We start from the raw sequence: 10,537 nt of genomic DNA, 5'->3' as shown, positions 1-10,537 counted from the left end.
ACTATGTTTCTTCTTTTATCTAGAAACATTTATTTAACTTACGAATATAACTGAATGATTTGTTCATAAAATTATTATCTATATTACTTTATTGTGAAAACAAATTCCTTAATATTTTATGGTACAGCTGAATTATCTTATAATTCAATGAATTATAATATTTTTATATTGTTCCAAATAGTTCTAAAATAATTTATTTAAGTATGTGTAATTGCAAAATGTATTCAAAAATAGGTTTAGTAAATAATGCTATATCTGATATTTCCTACTTTGCTGTGTGTTTAATTACAGACTTGATTAGGCATATTTTATTATACGCAATCATGCAATATTATTTTGATATAATTCTGAAACAATTTAAATGTTATGCAATAATAAATATATATTTATACTAATAATAATTGTTTCAGTTTTTGATAAAAGCTCACGTTTGATCTACTAACATTTGTTCAAAAATGTAGTCGTTTAAACATATTTATACTAACTGGAAATAATTCTCTTAATAAGCCACTAATATTCAATCAGGTATTTTATTTTCTCTGAATTGTTTGATATCTTTCTCTTTTATAAAAGAGAAAATAAAATATTTCATAATAAAATATTTCATATACTATGTTCTTCACGCTAAGGGAGATAGATATATCTCTAGAATAGCTTTGTTTTAAGCATTTCTAATATACGTTTCTGTCAATAACACGAAGAGAGAAATCCCAAAGTTATAAGAGTTATTTTGTTAAATACTAAAGTACGAATTGAACATAAATTGTGGCGACTAATTTCAAAATAACCCTATTTATATTAGTATTGACAATTCGAGTTATGTTCTCGTACAGATTTAAATTGTACAGATTTGAGAATATTTCTTGAGTTTTAAAGGTAATTGCCTTGGTTACATATCTTTTGTAGATAGTGTAGATTTATTTAGGTAAAGTATAATACGTATTTTCCTTAGACATATTCAATAATTTAAGAGAGATAATTGCATGACAGTCTACAAAATTTATAAACTTATACGCCGCTTTTAATAAGAGATTCATGTTGAGTATGAACAACAGTCTTGTATACTACGTGCTGGTGTACCTTACATTGCTAAATTAGTGGATAAAAAATCGAAAAGGCCTGGGGTATCCAGGGTATCCAGGGCCTGGGGTATCCAGGTTATTTGATATCTCGTAATCAATGGAAACAGTGATATTTCTTGTGACTCTATATTATGTTTTTATACTGGCTATTCTTAAGAAAGATATCCAGGATCAGAAACAAAGTACTATAGAGAGAAAATAGTTTCTAGTCATGCAGGTTGATTCTGTTATGATCTACTATGACTAATGTTAGCTCTCTGTATATAGGATATCTTGAATATAATGACGGATTACTTTTAAAACGTACAGGATTTTGTCTTGTTTCATTCCGAGTGAATTGAATTACCTATGACCTCCGGACCTTGCTAGTTTCTGTGCTTAGCTGATATCTTATTATTTAAAACACAAATGACATACAGGAAAACAAATTAAACGCACACTCTTATTTTGAGATTGATAAACCTTGTTCGAGAAACTAATTTTTTTATTGTTAGGTACAACCTTACGAACGTATTTAGACAGAAGGAAAAGATTAAATGATGCTAATCATTGTAGTTCAAATATTTCATTAAAATAGTTACTACTAACGATAATGACAATAAATTATATTAAGTTAAAGAGATTTGGCTAACAGAAAAATCATTTCTTTATTTTGCATGCTGCTTTGTGTCATATATTAACTAAATATGGTCAGAAGAACAGGTACGAAAATGTGTATAAACATAAGGGTCAATAAAAGGAAAAAGAAGTGTTCCGAGTTTAACACATTTTGAAAATACCCTCGGATTTATTTTCTATACATGCAAAATTGTAATCGCTTGTAACCTAATATGCACTATTCCGGAATTGGCTGGGACCGAAAATTTAATCGTATATTTTCCTGATTGGTTTGGCATGAAATAAACGAGAAGACATCTTTATTTGGAAGGATCAGCAGTTCATTGATCTTATTAATTTTCTTTTGTTTGATACAAGCTGAGAGAGTGCATGGCGTTCATTAAACTTATTGAGGAATCTTTACCTTACTAGAAAGCACTTAATTATCACCATGCAGCATTGGAATTTACCTTTTTATATTTAACTTGAATTCTTTGACACAAAATAACAGTTGGCTTAGCTAAAAAGCAGAAAAGAAGTCAAAACTTAGTTTTACCAATGGTGTTATTACTGTTATAAATGGAGAAGAACTGCGTTGTAGTATGACAGTCATGACTGCGTTGTTACACGAAACATTTATGTGAAATTACATGTCTCCAATAACTGTTTTCGAGTATGAAATGTAATTCCAATACACGGAGATAATACCGTACTAAAATACCGCAAAAAATGGGAAATTACATTTATATTAAAATGTTAAGAATCATACAACTCAAAGTTCACAATGATAAAAATAAACCCCGCAACGCATTCCTGAACGTCTCAAATATTGAAATGATGAGTACCATATGTGTTACTCCGTAAACGAAAACAGTGTCTGAGCACGGAAACATCACTGGGTGAACAAACTACGGTGACAACTACTCATATTCGTCCATACCGACACTAAACGATCAAAGTAAAATGAGTACGATCAAACGAAATAAAACTCTACAAATCAAAAATATCTATCAACACAAGATTTTATACTGGAGAAAAATTAAATCTAAAACTAAATGGAAATATATTATTATTATTATTATTATTATTATTATTATTATTATTATTATTATTATTATTATTATTATTATTATTATTATTGAAACAAAATTGTTACGAAGTTACGAAAGAAAAATGACATTTAAAAAATCCCATAATATAATTTGCTTATAGTAATAGTAATATGTGCTACACTTTACAGGGCAGAAAGAGGTCAGGATAGTGCATATCACAATATGTCAGTGTTAATAAACACAAAAATTGTTTGCTAAACGTTTTATAAATTCCTGAGAAACGACAAACCTACAGCAGCATTTTAAACCTACGTCAATGAACAAATATTAAAATCAGTGGACTAAACATAGATAGGAAAGAAGCCGACATTTTATCAAATAATTCATTCCAACAAAAAATACAATACAGCATTTTAGAGTTACCAATGCTTGACAATAAAAATTGGTATTTTGTAGATATTTACCGTTAATGCGAATTAAGATCCATCCTTTCTTAATTCGAAGTTTCATGGCAATTGTAAGGAAAGAATTGGATGAAAAATGTCTAAAATTAATCAGAAGATATTTGGAACATATGGCTAATACGGAATGCAACAAAATCATAATATATATAATTATTTGTTTATGCCTATTAAGCAATTTTAAACTTATATTTATGGTTTCTGGATATTATTTAAATTATTGTTAGTCTATGATTCCATTCTGTCATTTTTATGTATCGATATATTGTTTACCATTGGTATTTGATTCCTTTCGAAAATTCGCCTAACGTTTTATATAAAATCTGTTAGAATTTCTGTTATCAATTCTGTCCCATTTTGTAATGAAATACTATTTGTACTTTATATGTTCAATATTGTAAACCGTGCTGCAAGTTATATACAATGGGAAAATGATAATGTGACGATATGGATTGGCATTAGCGTATTTGATATTGATCATAATTAGCTACCTATTTTAATCAATATTTATAATGATTCTAATACAATTTTCATCTATATGAAATTTACATGCATTTAGTGACGAACGTTGATAAGAACATTTTATGTTATAGAAAGTCCTGGTCAATTTGAAAGGTTTAGGTGTTTCTCTCGTGCAGAATATCGGCAAAGTTTGCGTTTAAAGAAGAAAAAAGGCAACAAGAAATGAATACTATATATTTTCAAAGAACGCATTCCATGAAAATGGAGAATATAACACCGAATAACAATATGTGCGTGGAAACCTCATAAATTTTGAATATCGTAATAAAAAATAAGCCATTTTTAAGATATACAAGTCGCAGGAAACGCATGCTTAGTTGTAGAAAGGTAAAAGGGATTGGAGCATATAACTTCAGTTGTGCAAACTTAGTGGGTGATTAAAGAAATGAATGTGAACTTAAGTGGTGTCTGCAGATAAAATAGAGAGAGGATGATTTTCCGCCAGGCAGTTACTCAATTATTAACTCAGATACGGAAAACAGTGTCACAAGATTTAAACGTAAGATTAACAACTGGAGAGAATTATGACTAAATTATTACAATCAGTACACTATAGTCATGGTACTAAAATGTACTATCAAATCAAGTACATATTAATCGTGAATGCCATCATCACTGCACAATAACGAAACAGTAGTATAGAAAAGTCATGGAAGCAGTAAAAAAATTTCATCCTTATTGACGAAAATATTACAATATAATTGTAAAATAATATAGAAAAGAGAAAACAGTAGTAAATCACGGACTTTGGAAAATGCGAATAAAAACTGGAAACCGTGACTGAATTTTCCACGAATACTAAACTAAGTTAGTATTTGCAAGTACTTTGTTAAAGATTCATAACTGGTTGATTTATGCGTAGGAACTCTAAACATATTTATAGAGATATCAGTTCTAAATTTAGAAGTGTTGCATATACTCAAGAAACATATTACATCAATGACGGCAAATTAATCGTAGTTATCATTGATTTGAATTTAATAGAAAACAATAAATCGAACACTTGCTATATATAACATGATGAACAATAAATCAAGAGGCTTATGCAAAAATTTCAATATAAAATATACCACTAGAACCATCCAATGCTAATAGTAACAATGATGTTTTTTCTTAAAGGATGACCTGCCTACTACAGCAAAGGAGAAATATGATTATACTAATTAATATTTTTAAAAATAGTAAACGAAACTACACATAATGGAGGTATCTCGCAAATTTCGATCAAATAAATTGCATGAGAAACAATCAGCTGATGAATGGGAGCATGAAACATTAAAACGAAATATGGCAGAAAGTTAGGAGAAATGCTTCCACGAAATAGAAAGTCTGGCTAAGAACAGGGAAGGATGAAACGGGACGTCAATTCTTCTGGAAAAATGAATCTGTCATTTCAGAAAGGACGCATGCTACGGAACAGTGTTTTTGAGAAAACGAAAAAAAACGTTCGGTTCGTACCTGTGTGTTGCTACCGAAATGTGTGGAAGCTGTAACTGACGACATGCTAGCCGCAGTTTGGGACGAATCTGAATACCGCATGGACATATGCCGTGCATCACACGGGGCGTACATTGAACACCTATGAACAGGTGCCATAAAAACTTTTTGAGTTTCACTGTCATGCAAAAAAAAAAAAAAAAATTGTATATGTTTATTAGTTTCAGAAATACAGACTTGTCAAAGTGGAATAATCTTTTTATACACCCTGTATAATTTTCTGTAGTTTTTATGGTGATTTCGTTTATTGGTTTGCAACCCTGTATATTTATTTAGACGCAAATGATTAAATTTTATGTGCACCTCAGTCTCTGCTGTAAACATTCGTGTTTGTTTGGTGATTAGAAATAAAAATATAACCCTACAATTTTCCACTTACGATATTAATTAATATAACTTCCTTTATTACAAAATCTCGACCGTGGACGCTAAACTAAAATTTTACATAAATATAATTATGTTATTTTGAATATTCTTACTTATTTTGCTATGTTGTTGCGACTTGAAGTAATGAAATTATTCAAAATATACGTAAACACAATATAAACCCAAAATTACTTATATATTTGTGTTTCATATTATATATATATATATATATATATATATATATATATATATATATATATATATATATATATATATATATATATATATATATATATATGTGTGTGTGTGTGTGTGTGTGTGTGTGTGTGTGTGAGTTGCAAGGTTAAATAGCTAATACTATATTTGTAGTATAATTAGTTTTATTTACCATAACTATATTGTAGGATATTGTAGGAAGAATAAAGATATTTAAAAAATATCATGCGTGCTAAAATTGTTAATGATGAAGTTTTCTCCCCATCATTTAATTATGCGAATTAGTGGATACTATCAAAGACAACTTACCAATTAAGTCCAAATCACTAAAAGTAACTTCCCGATTCAACCTAATAGTTGGAATCCCATTAATGTAGGAAAATATATAATTTTTATAATACCTGTAAAAGAGCATGTACAATACATTTAATTACAAGTTAATATTTTAATATATTAGAGTTATTCACTAATGTTATCTTTCCTTTGCTTTCAAAATTGTATTCAAATATAAGATTATTATTTTTGAGCTAAAGGAAATTATTCCTTAGCTTACAATATACATAACAAATAACACGTCCTGTTGAAATTCACTATAAAATTTCCAGGATTAAGCAAATACCAAAATATGTTAGGAAAGTTCGATATTTTCGTCGTTCAAAACCAATTCTATATCAGTTGCTGTTCGCTTTCCAGAGCTAAATAACAATCACCAAGAATGACTTTAGAATTATATAAAAATCTTTACAATTGATTTCAAATTACGATATACGTCACAAACAATCATGTAGTGTGTCTGGGAATTTCTGAAATGCAACTAATTCATTGAGATATGATGTTCAAAAATAAATGAAACCCCGTTTTTAATTACTAAGAAGATTATTCATTGCACAGAATGATCTGACGCTAAAGCTATGAGAAACATGTTTAGCTGCTTACCAACTCAGTTATTGAATATTAGAAATATTTTTAAATAGCAATTAATCTTTGCGCCTTAGACTCTTTATACGTATAGATTGTACTTCATTCGTTAGGTATGTAGCCAGTAAGTGTTTTGTTGGCATACAAGCTTACAACCACACTGGCATTTATAAGGTAATTGTTTAAGCTCTCCATGGACACATATATATCCACGGATCAGCTCTAAGCAAACATTTAAAATCTTAAAGCAACATATATTGTTCTTACCAAAAGACAGTAATGTATACTAAAGTAAATAATTCTGCCATACCACTCTCCACAATATGTAATAAGAGTTACAACAAAAAGCAAAGCATTAGTGTTTGATGCAACCATTTACAAAAGTCAATTTGAAATAAATTAATGCTTTTCTCTAACTAAACAACTATATAATCAAATAAATAATTATAAATCAAGATAGATCACTACTACCAACTATGTGGTTGATGCAATGTTCACAAGTTTTTTTCCGGTTGTTTGGAAGAATTTCCGCTAAGAATGTCGCAAAGATAATATACAAGTGAACGTCGTTAAATTTTACCACACATTTCCATTTCTTTTAATACAAATTTACGCTCATTTTATCTCAGATTAGAAAAGTACTACTATATTATGTTGGCTCTTTCCGTTTCTATATTTATTATTTAACAAATACACAAATTGGTTATTTTCCCGAATTCTTAAAGATAGCCTTATATGACGTCAAGCTAGAAATGCTGCATTTATCAGCTTTTCTTCGATTCATTAAACTAGGAATTCAATGGCAAAACTAGAGAGAACTGTACGCTATAAATAGTTGATAGTGGGCAATTATGTAAAGAGGTATCCTCGGCGATTCTTGGTTTTCAGTTCCTACACCTCACCTACGTAAAAACAGGCGATATTTTAAGTGAGTATTCGTTTGTAAGCGTGAACAATGACACAGTTACATGGAAGTTTAGGCCTTCTAGGTTATATGGTGCAACGCCCTTATCATGATTATATTGCTTCAACTTCGAGTTTCAAATGAAAATATCTGGTTATACGTACTTCAGATTCCAGGGAAATGCTTTTTTTTTAGAATTGTGTATTTCCTAAACTAATCACCTTTCTCGTTCATTTTTACAGCCTCTTACATCTAAAAATGTTTACATTTATTTAATATGTTTCGTTACGCAATCTAGTTATCTACCCCGTTATCTCTGCACTATTCTTTTTACTTCAAAAAATTCTGGGTTCAGCTAAATTATCAGATTTTAAATCTGCGTTTATATCATCAAAATAAACCACCGAAAGAGCCATTATGCAAAATATTTCTTCAAATAGTTTACAACTGTTTAGCGTTTCCCCATTTAGGTAACTGGCTATTTCATGACATTCTACGGGCCAGTTTTGAATTAGCTTTGTCAGAATGTCACTACCCTTCTCTAGATTGATCAACCATTGGCCTCATTTTTAGACAACGAAATTCTCAGAAAGAATACTGGTAAATCACTTTAGCTGTAGCTATTTAATACTGCGCCTCTCACCTTTGTTGGCGGGTATCCACTGTATTTTTATCGTAAGGCAAGGAAATGAGTGAGTCAAAAGAATTGAATAAATTCGCGGGGTAAAAAATTTCGACTTGTTACAAGAATTCCATCGCGTTTTCCATGTACATTTTTACTAGCTTGAATTGTCAGGTATCCAATACTGAAGGTATAACTTGTAGCTACTGATAAATTAAGATATTTTATATCCTTATTTTTATTCAAATATTATCTTCTTTTATTTATGTTTCATTTTATTTTAACCAGTATTTGTTCTCTTACTTTTCACAAGTTTACTTTCACTTCAATCTTTTTAACTACGTATCAACCGAGACATAAACTTCAAACTACAATATTTTTTAAAAGATCAGAAAAAAAACAGCAGTAAATGTATTTAACTCTAAGTATTTTAGCGATGAACAAACACAATCGTAAACAAATAAGTCATTGAAATATATTAAGGAGGATTTACTAATAAAATTTATTTTTCGTTTTTGGAAGAAAGCGTACAATATTGGTTTATTGGCACGAGAGCAGAGATTTTGGTATCGAAATCATATATCGCTACAGTATTAGGAGATCTATGTTTACTATAGATATAAGATAGTAAAATTAATTAGCTACGCTACGTATGTTTAAATACGTCAATATGTAGTTTTTAATATTAAGATAACTCCATTCTAACAGATAATCCGTCTAACGGCGTTACGCTTTTCGGCAATTAAGGACCCATAACTTAGCAATTTGAACATGCTTCTAATCGAGTGTTAGCTCTCGGTTCTGATACTCTGATTAAGAATAATTGATGTGATTTTAGTTTCGATTATTGAAAAGTATTAATTCAAATAATATACAACAGATTCTAGGATTATATTTAAAATATGCTATCATCTTCCGAGACTCTTTAGAGCGGGAAACCAAATGTTATAAGAAACGGATAAATTATGATTCGAAGATTTTTATTTATGAAGTATTGTACCATCGACCTAACAGAATTTCCTTTCATTCATCATTCATTTCAAAGTACTGCGTCTCACATTCATTCACATAGAATAAATCAATATAATCTGAACTAAGAGAATTGCGTTAACTATATGTGGGGAAGCCAATCGACCTTAGTTTTTCGTTAAAACAAATGTGTTGTTACCATTAATAAAATTGCACCTTACAAGGCCGTCATCTTGTTGCAGAAATATGAATGAATCCAAGTTAATAATATCTATTTATTTTCAAATCGTCGGTCAGAGCATAATCTATCTCGGCAATTTCTTCTACACTTTGACATCCTTCTCCATAAATTTCCTGAGTTGTTGAGATTGGATACATTTAGATCCTATATGCCTATATTACACATTAAATTGTACGTTTTCAACTTTTTCCTGCTTAATCGATAGATAAAAAGATCTAGGAACTAAAAGCGGCATAAGACTTCATCTAAAAAGCATTCACTTATTATTTGCATATCATAAATTAACAGTTTTCAAAATATCAATAACAAATTAACCAATCGTTTCAGCTTCTGGGAAATATTGCTTTTCAATATAACTTCATTCGTATCTTGAAGAAAGGTTACATGGAATCAACATACTTCCACGTTAGAGGAGATTAATGTAAGAGCCTGGCTAACGTATCCAAGACTATATTAATTAGAAGAGAGGTAAAAAAATAACCCCTGTGAATTCGTCTATAAATTTCAGCTTAACATCCATTCTAAAAATTGTTTACTATACATTATTAAAACAATTATCAATCTAATCAGTATAGTTATTTTATTTAAATCTTGTTTTAAAGCTGCAATAATTGTTCTCGTAGAACGAAGTCAGAATCTTTTTCAAAAGTTCCAAATGTGGGGAATTTTATTTTTTCCCAATTTTAACATGCTATACAGACTAAAACAATTAAACAAACTGCTCCAAAAATGAATAATTTTTATGTACTTTTCTTACTTTATTTAGCCTTGCTTCAAGCGTCGCCAGGAAAAGCATAATCAATATTAATTGAAATGTTTATTAGTCTCCTAATTAGAAACTCCAGAAAAATATTTTATCTGACCACTGATATACAACCTGTTTTAATTCTCCACAGACGTGTCCTTACTGCTTATTCTATGAAAAGTATAACAACTAAACATAATTTTATTGATATTCCTCTCATCAATTAATACCTGACTCCAAAAATATTTGCAGAGTGTATCTTTATGTCATTAGCAACAATAGTTGAACTAATATAATCATTCAACAATTTCATCCTCAATGTTTGTTAAAAAAGGCAATATTACA

Source organism: Thermobia domestica, chromosome 18, assembly GCF_964235325.1.
Source record: "Thermobia domestica chromosome 18, izTheDome1.hap1.1, whole genome shotgun sequence".
NCBI classification, from domain to species: Eukaryota; Metazoa; Arthropoda; class Insecta; order Zygentoma; family Lepismatidae; genus Thermobia; species Thermobia domestica.
Note: the sequence above shows the minus strand (reverse complement) of the source record.